The following is a 19,998-nucleotide window of genomic DNA, read 5'->3' as shown; positions in this document are numbered from 1 at the left end:
ATAATTACTAAATTGCAGGTTTTTAGAAGTGGAGATGTTGCTCACAGCAACCAATGAGATTTTACTTAACATTTATCTACCATCTTCTAGAAGATAATAGCTAGAATCTTATTGGTTGCTATTCACAACATCTCAACTTCTAAAAACTCTCACTTTAGTAAATATACCCCTAAAACTGAAGATTATACATTATGTTTATGCTCTTGCTACATTTAATAGCAGCTACTTTAATCAGTCCACATTACCCTTAATTCTATTGACAAGGGCCCATGCGTCATTGTTTTCCAAGAACAGTCCTGCTATTTGCTGCATTACTCTTATTTTGTAACATTGGATACAAATTAACAGGAAATAGGAAACAATGGGATAGCTTCCTATGACAATTTTACCTTGTTTGGGACCTAATTTGAAGAAAGGGATATAATGTATGTCTAGAGCAAAATTCAGCTCGCACACTGTCTTGTGTTTACGCCCACTCACATGTAACTTGTCTCACCTCACATGTAATATGTTTAGCATTTAAGGGCTACAATGTGTTCTTTCCTGGGGCTACTTTGGGTAATATTTCTCTACTGGAAATTGCTAAACCTTGGCAAGAGGCAGATTGAAACTACTTACAGCCTTGAATGGTTCTGAAGCCAGGGCCCTCTACTTCACAAGGTCTTTCATGATCCAACATGCCAACTATTTTCCTGTGAAATTACACTGTAGACTTAACTTATTTTTTAGTTTTGAACAGACACATTTGCAGACAATAGATAGTATAAGACAACAACAAATAGGTTTACAGTACATACCAGGAGATTTGATTAACCACATTGTATACAATGCATCAAGAAACTAAGGGGACTATTTATCATTCTGATTTGCTTGGGAAATAGTATTGGCACTTGTATTAAAGTTGCAGTGAAGTAGATATCATAGATTTCTTCTGCGTTAAATGAGAGCCCTCAAAATGGGATCGGTGTGATTTACTCCCGGACACATCAAATCCCGACGTTGGAAGACTGGCACCAGTGAAGATCACGGCAGCAGCTAAGGTAAGTATAAACCAACCTAACCCCCCTAACCCTTACCCTTCCTTAGGGGTGCTTAACCCTTACCTCCTCCAAAGTGCCTAACCCTAACCCCCCTCTAAGTTACTAAACCTAACCCCCCTTCCCCACAGCCTAAACCTAAGTCTCCGGAGGGGTGCCTAACCCTAACCTCCCCCCGGGGGTGCCTAAACCTAACCCCCCCTTCCCCTAGCCTATCCCTAACTCTCCCAGGGGGTGCCTAACCCTAAGTCCTCCCCGGGAGCCCCTAACCTAACCCTCCCCCTCGGCGGCTGTTCGCGCCTGGTGCTTGGTTTACCTTCGATCGGGATGCCCTGGGCTCCCGGCGTAGGTAAAATGACAGGCGATGGGATTTTGACGCCTGTCATTAGACCCTTGCCTGGATTAGGCAGTCGGGATGCTGACAGTCGGCATTTAGACTGTTGGCATCCCAACTGCATACCCTCAAAACACTGCTAGTCCCATTGGCCTCAATGAGAATGGCGATGTAGTCTAATTTGCAAAGCCTTTCAGAGCTTGGCTCCATAGCTAACAACATTGCAGCCTATTGAATATTTTTTCACTAGAGAGGGATTGTAGGATCTCTCCCTGGCAGCCTGTACTTGCTCGTGTACCAACAGATGGTTGCACATGGGCTGTAGATAAATCAGGTCCAAACCTGGCAGTAAACTAGTAGCAAAAGCTACTTCTAAAAAACATTGGTACTTTTACATAGACCAACACACAAATCCCTTATTTACTATCATTCGATTTGACATCAAACACAAAATCGAACTTCAAATCCCTAATGAATAGACCTGCTTCAGGCTTTCGATTTGAGCATGAGCAGGTCGAATTAACACGGATACATCCATACATCAGTGAGATGCATGCATGTATCTTACTGAAAAACGCTAAGAAAGTGTTACATTTAGTAAAAAAATTACATGGGGTCCCCCATAAAACAGAACCAGCCCTGGACTTTTCATAGCCAGTCCTGGTTGTCTAAGTACAGGGAAAAAATATATAGGGTTCCACTGTACTTTGTACAACCAGCACTGGGTGCTGGGAACCAGTCCTTGTTCTTCCTTTGAAGGTCCGTGTCTGAGCGTTCATTGGATAAGAGAGGTCAGCCACAGTCTCTCAGCCAATGAACAGCTCCTCCATTGAAGCCAATGGTGGAAACCGCAGAATAAACTATAGTTACCCTGCGGCTCTCCATTGACTTCAATGGAGGGAGCCGTTCATTGGCTGAGAGGCAGGGGCTGACCTCTCTCAGCCAATGAAAGCTCAGACACGCACCTTCAGAGGAAGAAGCCGCATCTGAGCGCTTCACTCGGGAAGTAACAACCATCCTGGTTGTTACTTAAGTGCATGGTTCGTGTTTTATGTTTTTTTATTCACAGGCACCAAATGGAATTTCTACTGGACAAGGGGACCGATGCTACAGGGATACATATGTGGGTATGAGTACATGTGTGAGTGCATGTATGTTTATTAAAATTATACTGTGTCCATTTTTAATATTGCTTTTGCAGTGGAACTACAGGTACCAGCAGGTCCTTAATGCTCACATGCTGGTGGAGGCTTGCTGGGACCTGCAGTTCAACAGCAAAAGACAATATTTAAAACTCTATAAAATGCACTACATTTACTCTATCAGCCCACCACCCACTGCCCAGGGGTGGTGGGGATAGCCCTGGGCCTATCAAGTTAGGCTAGGGATGCCCTGGAGAGTGAAACCCCTTTATTGGGGGGTCCCCAACTTCACAGGGATCCTTGGCCTGGGATGACTAGCGGTCAGTGCTGATGCTGTGGCTGGGGACCCCCTGAAAGAGCTCCCTTAGCTGTGGCATCAGCCCCCCACTAGAAAGGGTCTGGTGCGGGTTCTGGAGCTTAAAGGGGAACCCTATGCATTTTTTCCTCTGTAATTCCAGAACCAGGACTGGTTCCCAGAGCCCAGTGCTGGTTGTACTAAGCACAGTAGAAACCTACGCATTTGTTTCCCTGTACTTAGGCAACCAAGACTGGCTATGAAGAGTCCGGGGCTGGTTCTGTTTTGTGGCCCCATGTAATTTTTTTTACTAAATTTAACTATTTATAAGCTTGTTACAATAAGATACATGCAGGCATCTCACTGATGTATGCATGTATCTGTGTGAAAACGAACTGTTCATGCCGAAAGTGAAAGCATGAAGCAGTTCTATTCAGTTGGGGATTTGCAGTTCGGTTTGAAGTGGGATTTGCTGCTTGATTTGTACATGAACATGCCAAATCGAACAGCAAATCACTGTTCCAAACTGATTTGGGAAATGCTTCTCAAATCGAATGTTAGTAAATGAGGGATTTGAAGAGGGATTTAAACTTTCGATTTGAGTCGGTTTGAGGTGAGCTAAATCAAACTACAAAACGAAAGTCAAATCAAACCTTAGTTAATTTACCCCTAAGTATTGTTTGGAGAATGATACTTTTCATATAGTTTTGTTGTATTCAGGACAGATTCTGTCTAGCTTAAACTGGACTACATGAAAGAAAACCATGAAAATAGAAAGTTTTCTGAAACCCGAACACAACCGGTTCCAAGGAGAAAGGTTTGGATTCACTTTGTGGCCAAGTTCAAACCGAGTCCTGGTATGGATCTGTTGCCTGTTCAGAACTCAGATTTAAAAACCAAACTCAGGTTTTGGATTCAGACATTATAGCTTTTTTTATTTATTTGTATTGATTTTTATAAATTTTTATCTGAATTCAAAACCAAAACACTTCAGGGTGGTTTTGCAAAACCAAGACCAAAACCAAAACACGACGATGAATCCAGATCCAAAACCAAAACAAGGGGGTCAGTGCACATCTCTAGTTTTAAATAAAGGAAGGCCTGTTCTGTTTTCTTAGAAGAACCATAATAATTAAACATGAGTGAGGAAGTCCAGTGTGTCACGTCCATGCAAGTTATAATTATTAAGGGGCTGTCATAGAAGGAATGTCTGTGTAATCCCAGTGATCAATTTTTATAGAATTACAAGACGTGGGAAAAAAGAGGGAAAATGAATCATTGGGAACTTGAACAAGTGGTTAGAAAAGCCAGTCTGCTTTGTCCCAAAGTAGAGATATTATGGTGCTGGACCATGATATGTGTAAAGAATTTATCTGTGTCCACAATTTCCTCCAACAGACAGGGTCATATGTGCCTATTGGGGAAATAGTACCAGCTGTAATATAACTTGTATCCTAAATCCTTAATTATACTTGATATTTCAGTACAGTATGTTCTGTCCCTGAACTTCATCCAATATTTCTGCTCAGATGGTGGTGGTCCAAGATCAAATTTACTTTGTTATTCAGTTTTCCACTGCGATTAGTTAATTTATCTAATAACATTTTAAATTAAGGAGATCATGCATCTCCTAGTAGAGTTTTTCTGGCATATTGTCCTAAAGGGAGAAATTACACAGCTCACACCCGTGCCAGCAAAACACCCCCTGCCTGAAGGCGATACCTGAACAGGTTGCTGGGAACACAGGTCTCTAGTCCAGCGGGAGTGAAGTGGAGTGCAGGTAATAGAAAAAAAAAATTGCTGCTGCTGCCTTGTACTGGACACCCGCTCGTGCACATCCGGTGTCCACTGAGTCACAGACGGACGTTTTGCTGAGGTGTTTTGCTGGCACGGGTGTCAGCTGTGACCTTGCAATGTCCTTTTGACAACAGGGCCCCCTCACTGCGCCATTTAGCAATCCACCCGACCTATATCTTATCTCTTCTAAATGCCACTCACAGCGGTGTACCGCTCACTCCCCAGCAATGCTTTTTAGTAAATAGGGAAAGGCAGCACACACCACTGCACGATTATGACATTATTTATTTTTATTTGTATTTTGATTCTCAAAACTACATTCTACACTTCCTTTTTATTTCTTTGGGCACTCTCATTGGGTCGGTGACTTAGGAGATCTCTGCGCTGATTCAACTGAGTTCACCTCTATCTACGTTACAAAAGCAGATGCCCAATAAACTTATTCACACCCTAGGACGATCAGAGAGTACGCTCACTCTTTGTATAAATGCATGTCACACAAAGAGCAGCAGTTGCCTCCTTGATATGTCTGTAATTGGGGTAGCTTTATTTTTTTTTAAATGTTGGCGATACCTCTACACACTACCATATTTTTGGCAGAAGCGGTTTTTCTTTATATATAGCCAGTAACTATTTTGTATAGCAACCTACATAACTATTACATGGTACTTTGATACATTAGACCAACCTTTTTCAATACCATCTATTGATCTGCTCTAAATGTTTTTGTGGCTATAGGCTGATATTGTTTAGCAGACATACCAATTACCTGTACTACTAAACCTATACCCAGGGCCAGTTCTATAATTATGCATGGTACGCAGCCGCATAGGGTGCCACATAGTGAGGGGTGCCGCGGCTGCAACCATGCTGATATTTTACTCAATTAAACATTACAGCCAGCAGCGAGGCAGACCGCGGGCAGACTGTGTCACTGTGACACAGCTGCACCGTGGTTGCAATGGGTGCCGGGCGGCCATCTGATTGCTCGAGTGGGGCGACGTGATGTCATGACGTCACATCGCAAGGTTGCAGGCACATCACACTAACAGGGCTGGGACAGGAGCGCAGTGGTGGAGAGTTGGACAGGAGCTGCGGCCCGCGTTTGCTGGAGTTATATTGATGCCAGCGGCCATCTCTCTGCTGCCAGTATTGTCCTGTGAGCTGGAGCGGCAGAATGGATTGAGTTAATTCTCGCTGGGCCGAGCCCTGTGCTTCATTCTGTGGCTTTTCACGATCCCTGTCAGTGTCTCCCCTGTCCTCCCCGCACAGGCTGATTCATAGACAGACTGCCGGCTGCTGCAATTAGAGCTCAGCTCTCTGATCGGGCAGCATGAAACCAGTGGAGGGGGTGTTGAGGGTATTACTCCTCCCTGTACACGTAAAGCTTCATGCAATTTACAGGCAAAAAATATTGTTGTTGAGCAACCCCCTCGAATGGCCCCCAGCAGTGACTGTTTGCAGCATCCCAACTGAAGCTACAGTTCTGATGGGGAAAGGTTCGTCAATAAATAACACAGACAACAAACGAAGTGGAAAGCTACTGCTGCTTCTGTGATCCAGTGTATGTACTGTGCTGCGACATATGTGTGTATTATAGTGCATGTGTGTGATTAAAGGACATGTGTGTATTATGTGTCATGTAAGCAATGTGATTATTAAATACATGTTATGGATACCTAATTTAAACCTCTATGCAATCCTACCTATGTCTTCTAAATCCTGCCTATGCCTTCTAAAATTGTCGCAATTTAGCATAATGAGTCGCACAGTAAATAAATGACTTCAGACTTTGAATGTGGTTCCAAAGCACAAATAAATTATTATTCAATATAAAAACAGATGGTTACATGCTGTGATCTAAAGACAATTAGTGCAAATAAATCATACAGACCCAAGGTACAGTTGTTATATATGCACGCGCTCTGGGTCCAGATACCGGCATCAGCATTAGAAACCTCCGTCAACAGCACAGCAAGAAGACTCTCGATTGGGGTCAGAGAGTGCACATATATACTCTTTCAGGGATAGACAATAGGCAAGTTTAGCATAATTCCATTGGTTCTTCTTAAAGGTGTTTCTGTTACAGGATAGTTCATTGGACAATTTCAAATGGACACAAACAGCCTCCAACTGCCCTTTGTGTCCTCTTTCCTGCTGCATGATAATCTAAGCTGCTTACATTACAGAGTACATTTTAATGTTTTAACTCTCTATAGTCCATAGTTTGCATACGCATGTTCCGATCTTCTCACCGATGATAACCGGAAATCTGTGGAGACACAGTGGATCATTACAACACCAAACACGGTCTGCTTACCATGTACTAAACCTTAGATATCAAATAACCTTTATTACACAACATTAATAATCACTGAATAAACCATGAATATTACACTTTAATATTAGTGAACCTTAAATGTAAGTGTGCAATGTGTAAGTATTGGGGAATTTGGAAAAGACGCTAGTTAGCGTTGTGCGACTATATGTTTTGTGGAGTATATGATGGTGCGTGTTTTAAAGGGATAATTATTTTATATGTTTTAGTGACTGTCTGTATTTACATGGTGAGGACTTTTAACTTCTTTCTATTGCGTGGGAATCGCACAACGCTAAATAATAGCATTGCCGTATGTACTTATATTGGCAAGTTTCACTAAAATGGTTCTGGGCGGCCAGTCGCAAAATGGCGTCTCATTGCCATTCGCAAAATGGCGTCGCGCAAATCTAATTTTAAACCGATATCGTCTCAGCCAATTATCCAGCTTCGACAATGTATATTACATTAAACAAATTGAGACATCAGAGATCTTAAAAGTCATTACATTTAGTATGCTGCAAGATATTATGGCAAGGGAGGGAGTTAGTGGGTAAGCTGCTGGTTTGACAGCAGCAATGATTACTGTGATTTCATTGCAGATGAATTTAAATGTGATTAAAAATCATTTGGATAAACAGGTTTATCCTGAGATTAATTTAGTATTAAACTAAATAGCAACACGATATGGCATTTTTTCTTTCATGTCATCAATATCCTGTCCAAAATGACCTGTAGACACATTTTGTCTTCTGTGGGATTGTTACCAGGAGCTGATTGGGCTGATGGGGCACTTGCCGCTGAGTTGTACCCCTCTCTTACCAGTGCCTCGCCCCCCACACAGTGACAGCACTGCAGCCATGCTCAGGGCACTGCCAATCACTGAGCTGTGCCTGCATCCTTGCTTTAGCAGTGACAGGCAGTCTGCATTTCCTCAGTGTGTACTACACACACTGACCACTCAGGCCGTTGGGGCTGGGGTAGGGGGGACGGGCATGGTGGCATGTCAGGAGGAGTGGCTGCAACACTGCTGACCTGCTCTCTCTGATATTTACTTATCGCTGTGAATGTAAAGTAAGGAGGATGATAGAGGAGAGGAGGCTGGAGTGTGAGAGAAGGAGCAGGGTGATGGAGAAGAGTAGAGGCTGAAGTGTGAGAGAAGGAGCAGGATGATGGAGAAGATGAGAGGCTGGAGTGTGAGAGAAGGAGGGAGCAGGGTGATGGAGAAGAAGAGAGGCTGGAGTGTGAGAGAAGGAGCAGGGTGATGGAGAAGAGGAGAGGCTGGAGTGTGAGAGAAGGAGAAGGGTGATGGAGATGAGGAGAGGCTGGAGTGTGAGAGAAGGAGCAGGTTGATGGAGAAGAGGAGAGGCTGGAGTGTGAGAAAAGGAGCAGGGAATTGGAGAAGAGGAGAGGCTGGAGTGTGAGAGAATGAGCAGGGTGATGGAGAAGAGGAGAGGTTGAAGTGTGAGAGAAGGAGCAGTGTGATGGAGAAGAGTAGAGGCTGAAATGTGAGAGAAGGAGCAGGGTAATGGAGAAGAGGAGAGGCTGGAGTGTGAGAGAAGGAGCAGGGTATTGGAGAAGAGGAGAGGCTGGAGTGTGAGAGAAGGAGCAGGATGATGGAGAAGATGAGAGTCTGGAGTGTGAGAGAAGGAGCAGGGTGATGGAGAAGAGGAGAGGCTGGAGTGTGAGAGAAGGAGCAGGGTGATGGAGAAGAGGAGAGGCTGGAGTGTGAGAGAAGGAGCAGGGTGATGGAGAAGAGGAGAGGCTGGAGTGCGAGAGAAGGAGCAGGATGATGGAGAAGAGGAGAGGTTGGAGTGTGAGAAAAGGAGCAGGGTATTGGAGAAGAGGAGAGGCTGGAGTGTGAGAGAAGGAGCAGGGTGATGGAGAAGAGGAAAGGTTGAAGTGTGAGAGAAGGAGCAGCATTATGGAGAAGAGTAGAGGCTGAAATGAGAGAGAAGAGGCAGGGTATTGGAGAAGAGGAGAGGCTGGAGTGTGAGAGAAGTAGCAATGTGATGAATGAGACTTCAGTCTAGCATGCCAGGACTTGCATGTGTGCAAACCCTCCCTATTGATGCATAGCCTGACCAATCATGGGCAACTTTGATATGCACCCAGTGTAGTGGCGCTGCAGCACTGACAGAAATCAGTGTAGAGGAGCTGGAAGGGAGCAGTCACCTGCACTGTAAAGAATATGAAGGGCACATAGGACAGAGGCCCTGATTCAGAGCTGGATGCTCTGACAGAGCGCTCGCTTTGAGTCAGGGCCGTCCTTCTTCATTTTTAGAGCTGCCTCCTGGCCACTCATATAGCTGTGGGTGACCAGCCACAGCTATAGCGTGCAGCCAGGAAGATTGTCGCAATGGTCAAGACCATCGCGACCATCGGGCTTGCGACGAGACCCTTGTGGTAGAGTCTCATTGCCGCAAGCCCTATCAGAGCCGAAAGCACTCCCACTGACATCACTTGTGATGTCAGTGGGGCCGGCCCCAGATGGTAGGCGTTCCCATGGGAACGCCTCCATCTGGGCAGCCATGCCCCCGGCACACACACCAAAGGAGGCATGCTGTCAATCAACATCGAAAGCACGCCCCCTTTGTAGCGAGACCCGAAGCGACGGCTTGCCCATTGCTATCCGGGTCTCGTGCATGCGCACGACGGAGCTGCCTCCGTCGTGCGCATGCGCACTGGGCCAACATCGGCCCGCTTGTGAGCGCTCAGCACTTGTGAGCGGGTCTGAATTAGGCCCAGAGTTTGAAGTTAAGACTAATAATAATAAGTATGATCCTGCACTGGCTTCTAAAGCTGTTGTTTTATGGTAGATGGAAGTGTGTGTGTAGGGGTGTGCGAGTCGCAGGGCTATAGGGTTCATTGTTAGTAGAAGGAACACTTATTATTTTAGCCACTCATATCAACATTATGTTAATTACTTTTCCAGTATTTTATCTAAATCACACAATTATCATACATATAAGGGGCGCTAAAATCTATATTCGCTTACCAAAAAATTTAGGCTTGGTCCGGCCCTGCCTATACCACAGTATGTTTAGCAAAACCATTTATTTGTACTGATTTATTGCCGGTATTGATGGACGGCAATATATATTGTACCATTAGTGGACGCTATCACTATATTTTGAAAAAGAGTATATAAATGTATATGTAGTTACTGTATATGTTGTAAGGTCTAGGTAAGAAATAGTGAGTGCTAAAGAGACTACAATTGGTATATCAGAAGAATATACTAGGTAACTCTATTTAAGCAATTACCAGGTACTATATATTTTCTTTTTACGGAACTTATACAGAGAGTTGCCTATTTACTTGAACAGTCAGGAAGCCGACGGTCTAAATGCCGACCACTGGCTTCCTGACTGTCAAATCCCGGCAAGGTACTAATGACAGGTGTCAAATACCGATGCCTGTCATTAGACCTACGCCGGGAGCTCGACACCCGGCATACTGAACAAAGGTAAGCCGGATGCCGGGCACGGACAGCCGCGGGGGGGAAGGGTTAGGTTTTATGGCTCCCGGGGGGACTTATGGTTAGGCACCCCCCCAGGAGGGATAGATTTAGGCTAGGGGAAGGAGGGCTTGGGTTAGGCACCCCTGGGGTTGAGGTTAGGGTTAGGCACTCCCCCCGTGAGACTTAGGTTTAGACTGCGGGGAAGGGGGGGTTAGGTTTAGGCACTTAGAAGGGGTTAGAGTTACGGGGTAGTAGGGTTAATAAAAACTTAGCTTTGGAGCTGTCGGGATCTTCACTCCTGCCGATCTTCCGGCATTGGGATTTGAACCACCAGACATAGGTACGGTAGTATTTCATACCGATCCCACTTGAACATGACTGCTGCCTATACTACTGAGTATTAACACTCAGTAAATAAATACTAGTTATTATTCATATTTTCGCTGTATCATCGTTTGATACTATTTTATGTGTTAGACGTTGTTTATTTGTTGTTAAGATCATTTTAACATACATAATAAAAGTTACATATTAATATTTTGTCTAAAAGTGCCCCCAGCAAAGATGAGAGTTCCTTTTCTTCCTTTGTCTTCTTAACTGTAACATATGTACTCTCAGGGGAGCACCTCCACATAAGTGACTATTGTTTATTTATAATAGTAATTTCCTCTGCAATTGTGGATAACTATAGCATTATTACATACAAATTGATATACATTTCGGATCAGTTCCAACTAGGGGTGAGCAGGTTCGGATGTCTGAAATCTGAACCCCCCCGAGCCCCCCCGATCCGAAGCCGATCCGAGTCAGGCTCGACTTTTCCCGCCTCACTCGGATCTGAAATTGAGGCAAAACGTCATCATCCCGCCCTCCGGGTCTCGCGGGTTTTGGATCCTATATAAGGTACCCGCGTTGGCGCCATTTTCTCACTCGGCTGTGGACAGTGAAGAGGGAGGGTGGGAGATAGGGCTGGCTGGGCTGTGTAGTGTAGTGTAGTGCAGAGTAGTGTTGTGCTGTGCTGTGCTGCGCTGTGCTGCTGTTGTCCATAGGGGCTGTGTCCACTACTTCAAAGTCCATAGGTGCTGGCTGTGTTGTGCTGTGCTGCTGTTGTCAATAGGGGCTGTGTCCACTACTTCAAAGTCCATAGGGGCTGGCTGGACTGTGTTGTGCAGTCAGTTGTCCATAGGGGCTGTGTCCACTCCAAAGTCCTGTGCAGTGTCCCAGTCCTAAAGGGGAGCTGTAGTGTTGTCCAGGGGGTGCTCTGTCCGTCAGGGGTGCTCCCCCCAAGTGCTAAAAAAAAAATTTTTTTTGTGTGTTTGTGAATTGTGTGCGCAGTAGCCGCACGTGCATCAACAAAGTAGTGCCAAGCGTGCGCCTGTGTCATAAGTAAAGGGCCGGCTGGCTTGACCATTAAAGGGTGCTGTAACCCCCAAAGTACACTCCAAACCAAATAAAAAAATATTTTCTGTGTTTATGAATTGTGTGCGCAGTAGCCGCACGTGCATCAACAAAGTAGTGCCAAGCGTGCGCCTGTGTCATAAGTAAAGGGCCGGATGGCTTGACCGTTAAAGGGTGCTGTAACCCCCAAAGTACATTGCAGTCCAAACCAAACTAAAAAAATATTTTCTGTGTTTGTGAATTGTGTGCGCAGTAGCCGCACGTGCATCAACAAAGTAGTGCCAAGCGTGCGCCTGTGTCATAAGTAAAGGGCCAGCTGGCTTGACCGTTAAAGGGTGCTGTAACCCCCAAAGTACACTCCAAACCAACTAAAAAAATATTTTCTGTGTTTGTGAATTGTGTGCACTGTGGCTGCACGTGCATCATCAAAGGAGCAGCGCCAAACATGCGCCTGTGTCCCATAAGTAAAGAGCCGGCTGGCTCATTTCTTAAAGGGTGGTGTAACCCACAAAGTGCACTACTCTCCAACAAAAATAAAAAAATATTTTCTGTGTTTGTGTGCGCTTTAGCCGCACGTATATATCAATATAACATAAATGGAGGACCAAACTTTCTCAGATAAAAAAAAAATAGGGAAAGATCAAGAACCACTTCCTCCTAGTGCTGTTGCTGCTGCTGGGAGTTGTTCATCATCCCAGAGAGGAAGTAGGAACACCACTACTTTTACTAAACAATTGAACCTCCAACAGTCCCTAGCGATGAGGATGAAGTACAACAGCAGTCATCCTGAAGCAAAACATATAACTGAGGCCTTGACTGCTATGTTGGTGTTAGACGTGGGTCCGGTATCCGCCATAAGTGCAGTGGGATTTAGACAATTGATGGAGGTAGTGTGTCCCCGGTTCCAAATCCCATCTAGATTCCACCTGCAACCTCAAAGCAGCAGCGACAAGCGTGCATCCGTCTGATAAAGGGTGGTGTAACCCTCAAAGTGCGCAATACAAACAATAAAAAAATTCTTATTTTTTTTTCTGTCTTTGTGAAATGTGTGGGCTGTAGCCGCACCTGCATCCTTAAAGCAGCAGCGACAAGCGTGCGTCTGTCTGTTATAGGGTGGTGTAACCCTCAAAGTGCGCTCCACAAACAATAAAAAAATTAATATTTTTTTTCTGTCTTTGTGAAATGTGTGGGCTGTAGCCGCACTTGAATCCTCAAAGCAGCAGCGACAAGCGTGCGTCTGTCTGTTAAAGGGTGGTGTAACCCTCAAAGTGCGCTCCACAAACAATAAAAATATTCTTTTTTTTCTGTCTTTGTGAATTGTGTGGGCTGTAGCCGCACTTGCATCCTCAAAGCAGCAGCGACAAGGGTGCATCTCTCTGTTAAAGGGTGGTGTAACCCTCAAAGTGCGCTCCACAAATAATAAAAATATTCTTCTTCTTTTTTCTGTCTTTGTGAATTGTGTGGGCTATAGCCGCACTTGAATCCTCAAAGCAGCAGCGACAAGCGTGCATCTGTCTGTTAAAGGGTGGTGTAACCCTCAAAGTGCTCCAAAAAATAAAAATCTATTTTTTTTATGTGTTTGTGACTTGTGTGCGATGTAGCCGCACGTGCATCAACACAGTAGCTGCGCCAAGCGTGCGCCTGTGTCATAAGTCAAGGGCCGGTTTGGACATCTGGTCCGGACTGAAGGACGTGCCAACAATTTCTGACAAGTCTACTGTCACTGCATATGATACTGTCCTCAAAGCAGCAGCGACAAGCGTGCGTCTGTCTGTTAAAGGGTGGTGTAACCCTCAAAGTGCGCTCCACAAACAATTAAAAAATTCTTATTTTTTTTTCTGTCTTTGTGAAATGTGTGGGCTGTAGCTGCACCTGCATCCTTAAAGCAGCAGCGACAAACGTGCGTCTGTCTGTTAAAGGGTGGTGTAACCCTCAAAGTGCGCTCCACAAACAATAAAAATATTCTTTTTTTTCTGTCTTTGTGAATTGTGTGGGCTGTAGCCGCACTTGCATCCTCAAAGCAGCAGCGACAAGGGTGCATCTCTCTGTTAAAGGGTGGTGTAACCCTCAAAGTGCGCTCCACAAATAATAAAAATATTCTTCTTCTTTTTTCTGTCTTTGTGAATTGTGTGGGCTGTAGCCGCACTTGAATCCTCAAAGCAGCAGCGACAAGCGTGCATCTGTCTGTTAAAGGGTGGTGTAACCCTCAAAGTGCTCCAAAAAATAAAAAACTATTTTTTTTATGTGTTTGTGACTTGTTTGCGATGTAGCCGCACGTGCATCAACACAGTAGCAGCGCCAAGCATGCGCCTATGTCATAAGTCAAGGGCCGGTTTGGACATCTGGTCCGGACTGAAGGACGTGCCAACAATTTCTGACAAGTCTACTGTCACTGCATATGATACTGTCCTCAAAGCAGCAGCGACAAGCGTGCGTCTGTCTGTTAAAGGGTGGTGTAACCCTCAAAGTGCGCTCCACAAACAATAAAAATATTCTTCTTTCTTTTTCTGTCTTTGTGAAATGTGTGGGCTGTAGCCGCACCTGCATCCTTAAAGCAGCAGCGACAAGCGTGTGTCTGTCTGTTAAAGGATTACATCGGTGACAACATCCAAGTAGGCATGTCAGACAGTCCGTACCTGTACTGGCAGGAAAAAGAAGCAATTTGGAGGTCCCTGTACAAACTGGCTCTATTTTTCCTGAGTTGCCCCCCCTCCAGTGTATACTCCGAACGAGTGTTTAGTGCAGCCGGGAACCTTGTCAGCGAAAGGCGTAGGAGGTTGCTTCCACAAAATGTGGAGAAGATGATATTCATAAAATAAATTATCAACTCTTCCAGGGAGACCAGCCTCCTGAACATACAGAGGGACCTGTGGTTGTGGATTCCAGCGGGGACGAATTAATACTCTGTGAGGATGAGGATGTACACAACACTGAAGAGGGTGAGGAATCGGTGGATGAGGAGGATGAGGACGACATCTTGCCTCCGTAGAGCCAGTTCGTGCAGGGACAGATTAATTGCCAGCTTGTTTTGTGGGGGCCCAAACGAACCAATCATTTCAGCCACAGTCATGTGGCAGACCCTGGCGCTGAAATTATTGGTTTGTTAAAGTGTGCATGTCCTATTTATACAACATAAGGGTGGGTGGGAGGGCCCAAGGACAATTCCATCTTGCACCTCTTTTTTTTCTTTGCAGTATGTACTGTTTGGGGCCTAGTTTTTCAAACTGCCATCCTGTCTGCCACTGCAGTGTCACTCCTAGATGGGCCACGTGTTTGTGCCGCCCACTCGTGTCGCTTAGCATAGTCATCCAGCTACCTCGGTGCAACCTTTTTGACATAAAAACACTATTGTTAGGTGTGAGGTGTTCTGAATAGACTGGAAATGAGTGGAAATTAAGGTTATTGAGGTTAATAATAGCATAGGAGCAGAAAAACCCACACAGTCTGTGATTTTAGCTGTTTTTATGCTTTTTTAAAAAAAAATACAGATCCAAAACACAAAACCCAGAACCCAAAACACGGAAGGGTGGTTTTTGCAAAACCAATCCAGATCCAAAACACGAAGAAAGATCCAGATCCAAAACCAAAACACAAAACACGAAAAGTGGCCGGTGCACACCCCTAGTTCCAACCCACCTGTGCTCAGGTCTCCCAGATTTTCCCTGATTTCCCTGTAAACTTAACTGAGGAGATGTATTTGGGCTATAATAGTGCATTCTTACAAAGGCATTCTTCAGTGAAGGCCTGTTTGATGGTACTGTAGACTATGTAGAATTGTACATAACCATAAATTAGCCTGGCTACCAGGCATGTCATGTGCTCCAAGTATAGGCCCTTATGATGACTAGTAGCTAAAAAAAAAGGTATATTAAGTGGGGCAGGTGCACCATTAGATACATACAACTCTGCATACAGTTGCTCCCAACAAGAGGGGGGCATCATACAGTGCACTTTTTCCTCCTTATTATAAAAAGAGAGAAATTAAATTCCAGATTGAGTAAGTTTGTAATAATAATAATAATAATAATAATAATAATAATAATAATAATAATAATACATAAAAGGTCAAAGATATGATAATACAAAGTTATAAAGTAACTGTAAACTTGGTCAATAAAACAAAAAAAACTTTTTTGTGTTGTGATCAACTCATCAGCAGAAGAATATCTTCCAAGTCAGCAATTACAGGATTTAAAAATGAATCTGTAGTCTATTTGTTGAATTTCTGGTATCAGGCAATGAAATATAACAGGGAACTAAAAAATAAACCAAAACTTTTTTTTAAAGAAATAGGTTAGTTCTAAGTGATTTTCAAGTTAAGGACATCAAAGTTCAGAAGGTTAATCTGGAATGAAATTAATAAAACTCATCAGTTATGAAGTAGAGTAATCTTATCTACTGTAGTCAAGTTTTAAGTGGTACCTTCTTATGTGTTCTGGTTAAAGTTGCCCAATGTTTAGTTGCCATACCCAGTAACATTGGAATCAAAGAAAATGTAGAAGCTGTGTCTTCTGGATGCGTCATCTGAATGATAAATCCGAGACTTGTAAGAAGTGTAATGACTTCTGCTAGTGTCTGACTGCATAATATTGATTCTGGTGCCTAGAGATGTGCAGGTCTGGTTTCCTGGAAACCAAAAACAACTGAATTTAAGGGTTCCAAGTCAAATATAGTACCATCTCAGTTAACATTTGGAGTTCCAAGTTGAACCGAGTCTGGGTTTGGTTCCGCGTTCAGCACGGAACTCAGATTTAAAAACCAAACTCACTGTTACATGATTTTAGCTGTTTTTATCGAATTTTTGGTGTAACAGAATAACTAACAACCAAACTTAAAACCGAATCTGAACCAAAACACTTGAGGGTGATTTGCCAAAACCAAAACGCGACATTTAATTAGATCTGAAACAGAAAAAAAAATGCAGGGGTCCGCACACATCTCGACTGGTGCCCTATGACTAAGCAATACTATCTCCACCATCTGTATTTATTTTTTTGTTCTTATAGTCGAATAGTGATGGTTCACTAAGGTTATGGGTGATAGGTATTTATAGATTTGTTGTTGATTTATCTAGCAATAAATGGTTGTCTGGGATAGTTGTGAATAACACTCCGAAACATTGGTGAACTGCAGACTCATAATTTAGTAAGCATCTCCACTATGTAATTGTGCACCAAAGAATGTGATAATGGTATCTATACGTTCTGCAATCATATTCACTTCATTCCTAACTTGGTTCCACAATTTTACAGATTTTTTTAGGTGGATTTTCCCAGGGCCATTCACACCACACACCACAATGAAATGACAATAATTTCCCCAGCTCTAAATATACTATAAATTCCATGCAATCACATGAAACGCTAAATTACAAATACTGTGCAAAATGACATTCCGCAGACTGATGATAAATAAGAGAAACGTATCACCAAAACTTTGCACTACTGCTAAGTGGCCTGTTTTGCTGTGAAACTCATTTAAGCACAAAATTTCACTGCAAGTTTCTTTCATCTAAAGTATTTACTAGGGCAAAAATATAGTGTTGATTGATGTTGAAATATTTTCATATAATCTTCCGTATAACTAAGGTTCATGTTTTATACTACAACTGAATGTATTAATAGGTACAGTATAATGCAGTTTGTGCAGTGTATGGCATTATTGCTATGAGCTTGAACTTGAGCTAAGGTCTTTGAGCAGTACATGAAAGAATATTGGCATCCACTGTACAGAAGAGGCTCAAATTTCAGAGTTCCCCTCAGAAATTCCCTCAGCAATAAAATATACAAGTGAACTTTTATGACTTGGAAAAGTACTGACTGTTTTTTTCACTAATGCTACTTCACATCTCTGTAAAGTTAATGAAATGAAGAAAAAATACACAGGGTTATTGTTTAAAAGCACTTTATAATCAGACTATGTATCCCTCCTTTTTCATGACCTTGAACTACATTTACTAAACTCTAGAACACTTGTGTACATAAAATGGAAATCAGTCAAAAATATTTGCTGAACTGTTCAAATGATTACAGCTTCAGCAAATAGTTACACTTTACCATAGCACAACATATAGTACATTGAAAAAGTGAAATGCTGAAATCAGGAAGGTTTATCCACTCATATTATACCAGTAAGCAGGAAAGATCCTAAGTAGGGGCGTCTTAAGAGAGGAGGGAGCCCGTGTGCACTTCCTGTGCGGGGCCCCCTCCTCTCTCGACTGATGCGGCTGGCCAACCACTGGAGCATTAGTAGACTCCAGGCACTAGAGTGTGCCAGGAGTCTACTGCGCATGTGCAGAACGCAGGAAAAATGGCCGCTTCGGTCATTTTCCGGCGTTCTGTGCATGCATTGTAGGCTCTGGGAACTAGAGTGTGCCCGGAGTCTACTGCGCATGCGCAGAATGCTGGAAAAATGGCCGCAGCAGCCATTTTCTGGTGTTCTGAGCAGCGCAGACACCCGATGCGAGACATCGGACAGGTAAGTTTAAATTAATATGGGTGCAGGGTGTGCGGTGCGGGGTTCCCCTGCCCCGCACACACTGCACCCATTATAGATACGCCACTGATCCTAAGTATATGTTGGTCATGTGACTTACTAAGCAGAGAAAACTCAATATACAGATCTGCCCAGCTATTTTGTTGCTCATGGCGTGGGTCGCGCCACGGACTTGTGGCATGGCGTGCAGGCCTCTGAGTCGCACCATGGACTTGTGGAATACCGTGGTATTCTTCAACGAAGGATATGGTACGGCATGTAATACAGTGCTTAACCGCTGGGTGGCGAGTGCTCCACTGTACTGAATGTCTATCATATGCACAGCATTTGCATGAACGCACAACCCATACTGTATTTTTAATGTCGCATAATATACTGTACAAATCACTGTACATACGGTACGGTGCAGTAACTGAATAGTAGAGAAGTTGCCGGAGTTGTTGTCACGGTATAACCGATACTGTAGAATAATTAGATGCACGCACAGCTTTCACTGATATGGGATGCATTACAGTATGACATTTTTTTTTTTTTTTTAAATTAAAAACAGCAGCGGGAGGAGTGCACAAGGATGAGGCCACTCTCTGTGGTTCACTGTACTGTAGCTGTCGTGTGGGCTAGTGGTTAGGTGATCACTTTGGTAGAATTATGGTCCGGGGTTCGATCCCTGGAAAAGAATATACTGTACCGTACTGTATATTTTTTTTTTGTCACTGTCTGCTCTGGACACTGTAGTGCCCAGAGAGGGCTCTGTACTGTACTGTATTTCACTGAATAGTGATTTCATACTGTGGCTATGGTGCGCCCAGAAACCGCAAAACGCAAACATGCGACAACGCATATGCGGGTTCAAAATAGCGTTGCATCCCAAACTGATGACATTGGTGATGCTGCTCCAACCTTGCACACTAAGTACGGTAGTAGTGGGATCTGTAGGAGAGAGAGCTCTCTGTATTACACGGTTGGCGCTACGGTGGCTGCGATGGATTAGAAATGGAGGGGGTTACAATGGGATCTGTGGCGCCAAGCCATACGCCATGTAGCGCTATGCTATCACTGAGCATGCACAGTTGGCTGTATTACTGCAGTCGGTACAGTATTGTATTCTGTTGCATTTCCATCTCTGGCGGGCGCATGCCCAGTAGGAGGGTTGCGATGGGATTTCTGGCGCATGCCCAGTGGGCCCAGAGTCATACACAGTGCATCAGGTCCCTTCCCCCAAAGCAAGCCAAGAGCCTCACATTACCATAATAAAGGAAGCTTTGTTAATCCATTTACTGTAAGCAGTCAGCTCTGCCCTAGTGTCCTGAAAAATGCTACGAATTGTCACCATTGCCAAAGACACCATCCCCCGTCTGCTACAACAACTAGTGTGCCGCTATGAATGTGCCTGTACTGAATATTCAAAAGTGACGGTGCCCTACAATTTAGCACCACAGAATAGTGATTTCATAACTGCAGGAACTGCACACTAAGTACGGTAGTAGTGGGATCTGTAGGAGAGAGAGCTCTCTGTATTACATGGTTGGTGCTACGGTGGCTGTCAGCCATCTGTGATGGATTAGAAATGGAGGGGGGTACAATGGGATCTGTGGCGCCAAGCCATACGCCATGTAGCGCTATGCTATCACTAAGCATGCGCAGTTGGCTGTATTACTCCAGTCCCATAGTAGGAGGACGTCGTGCGTCGTGCGAAGAACGACGTGCGTCACTGGCTAGT

The sequence above is a fragment of the Taudactylus pleione genome, unplaced genomic scaffold, assembly GCF_031769625.1.
Source record: "Taudactylus pleione unplaced genomic scaffold, aTauple2 ptg000179l, whole genome shotgun sequence".
Classification (NCBI taxonomy): Eukaryota; Metazoa; Chordata; class Amphibia; order Anura; family Myobatrachidae; genus Taudactylus; species Taudactylus pleione.
This window is presented reverse-complemented; position numbering follows the sequence as displayed.